Here is a 2,309-nt window from a genome sequence, read left to right on the forward strand (position 1 = left end):
CAATCCTCCACAGTGGTCTGATCCTGTCTCATGGAATACCAGGCCCTTTGTGTTTTAATTCTCTCCTCCACTTGTCCATTCCTTTCCCCGAGTGGTTTGACAGCGCCTTGTAGAAAAGCATCCCGGATTAGTTTTCTATACATCTCAGTGGTTTGCTCCTGTGTGGAGAGCATCAGCATCTTTCCCCCTCCTGTCTCGTGGCAATGATTTGATCCTGCGTCATTGAGCATCAGTTTCTTTTAGCCCCTCCTCCGGGGTCCACAGTGGTTTGATCCTCCCTCACTATTAGGTCCTCTCTGATTCCCCCTCCAGCATCACCACCACAAATGGTATGGTCCTTAGCATCAGGTCCTTTTTGTCGCCTCCTCCTACACCCCCCCTCTGCCCCCGCACTGGTCTTCCAAGCAGATTGAAGCAGCCTCATCTCATTCCTGATTCATCCTGGTCTCCTCAGTGGCTTGCTCCTGCATTAGTAATGTGAAACTGGCCTAAATGGGTTTAAAATGATTGGAAGTTGAAATCTTTCCTGACAAGGAAAAAAAATCAGTTCTGATCAGTTCAAATCTATTTTGTCCAGTTTAAATCAATTCTGCAGAGCTGGAGCCTAAGGTTGGTCACCTAGGAAGATGGCTGAAGACTATGCGGATTCAAGCCAAAGCAAGGAAGCAGGTACGTATAGAAGTTGAAACTGAGCTGAGAAGTAAGAAAGAAAACAGATCAAATGAGGATAGGAAAATACAGAATCTAGGATTGTTTGAGGGGTGATTCAAAAGAGGTTAGTTGTATCCAAAGTTGGTGGGGTTTATTTGTGGGGGGCTGCGTGAGAAGCCATTTGGGGGAGGTAATGCTGGATTTGGGGCTCTGCCTTGGTTTGTCTGAAAAGCAGTTTGGGAGCCCATTCCAGCCAGTTGCTCCATCTGGCTAGAGCTGAGACTGGGTTTTATGTGGATCCAGTGAATCCTGGCTATGCAAACCAGCCCTTGGGGCCATTCTTTGTGTCTGGCTTTACCACTGGCTGAAATTAATAGAGTCCCAAACCATGCAGGACAACCTTCCTATCTTTTTTACCGTAGAGAATCCTGTTTAAGGCTGCTTATTTAGGTTGGGAGAAGACTGGTAATCTTGGAAAAAAGAGCTAATTGTAATAAGTAAGACATGAAATGAATGAGCCTATTAATCAGAATTGAATTGAGGAGTATATTTTGTGTTTTTTTAGAGAGATGTGCAGGAGACCAATATTTAATCTCTCATCTGTAGATCTGGTTATCTATCTCCTTGTTGTTTGTGGGCTGAACTAGAAATTGGCCAGTGTTGTTTGGATTTAACCTAGCTGGTTTTTTTGTCCTTTGTGGGGACTGCAATATGAAAGGTACAGGAACTGAAAAACGTGAAGGATGAAGAACGAAAATTTCAGACTGCAGTATTTCTAATTTGTGCAAAACCTCTGCAGTGGGACAGTGGGCAGGCCAGATGCTTTGATGACGAGTGACATAATGCTGCAGGATTGAGGGTGGGGTTGGAGCTCTGTTTGGTGCAGTGTGTCTCAACATCTTTTCCTCAGATAGACAAGGTTCTGCGGCTGCTTACCTGTAGGGAAGATTTCCTGGAATGGCGTAGGAACTTGGCTGCTTGGGAGGAAACAGAACCTTTTGTGAGAGAACTTGGTTTAGGAGCCTATGAGTTGAAAGATGTCTTTTATGTAAGATGACTTCAGTTAGCCACAGCCTATTTCTTGATAGGGAGGATGGCGGCCATTTTAGTCAAGGCAGTTGAATGGCACTTCCAAATGTTGAGGTAGAAAAAAAAATCAGATTGGAGTCACATAACCCAGACATTGAGGCCTAGCTCTACTATTTTCTATGTGGACCTTGAAAAAATGATCAAACCTTCTAGAGACTCGTTTTCCTATTTGTAAAATAAGGTTAATATCATTTGTTCTAAAAGATAAGAACTTAGAGTTTAATGCCTTTGGGAGTAAACTAGCTGCCATTCTACATTTTTGTCTGACGAAACCAGATTGCATGGCAGGGATTACTTCTGTGTCTGCATGTAGGAATAATTAAATCTGATAAAGATAATTTCTCTTTAAATTTTCAGCAATGTTTCCATCAAATGAAACTACTGGATGGACTGTTTTAAGGAGCAAAGGAGAAATTGTCATTGAAGTATTTTATAAACCACAAAGCACAATGTAGATGTGAGTGATTATTTTTAAAATAATTGTTGATTATCATTAGAGTGGTGCTGAGAAAAGCCACAACATAAAATGTCTTCCAGTGTTGCAGACTCACAGATCTCTCTGATTCCAG

The 2,309-nt window shown here is 42.4% G+C and overlaps 1 long non-coding RNA gene across 11 annotated transcripts in view; it reads left to right on the forward strand.

Moving 5' to 3' along the window:
* The first annotated feature begins 340 nt into the window (after nucleotides 1-340).
* The window catches only part of LOC103351910 (uncharacterized), a 77,614-nt gene continuing 75,645 nt past the window's right edge, over nucleotides 341-2,309 (forward strand). For 4 of the 11 annotated variants that reach the window (XR_011385464.1, XR_011385465.1, XR_011385463.1 and 1 more), the window contains exons 1-2: nucleotides 356-669; nucleotides 2,098-2,197. This is a non-coding gene — a long non-coding RNA (uncharacterized lncRNA). Of the gene's footprint in view, nucleotides 670-2,097; nucleotides 2,198-2,309 lie in introns of all 11 variants that reach the window. The other 7 variants (XR_007912087.2, XR_007912091.2, XR_007912098.2 and 4 more) reach the window with 6 other exon arrangements.

This window comes from Oryctolagus cuniculus, chromosome X (genome assembly GCF_964237555.1).
Source record: "Oryctolagus cuniculus chromosome X, mOryCun1.1, whole genome shotgun sequence".
NCBI lineage: Eukaryota > Metazoa > Chordata > Mammalia > Lagomorpha > Leporidae > Oryctolagus > Oryctolagus cuniculus.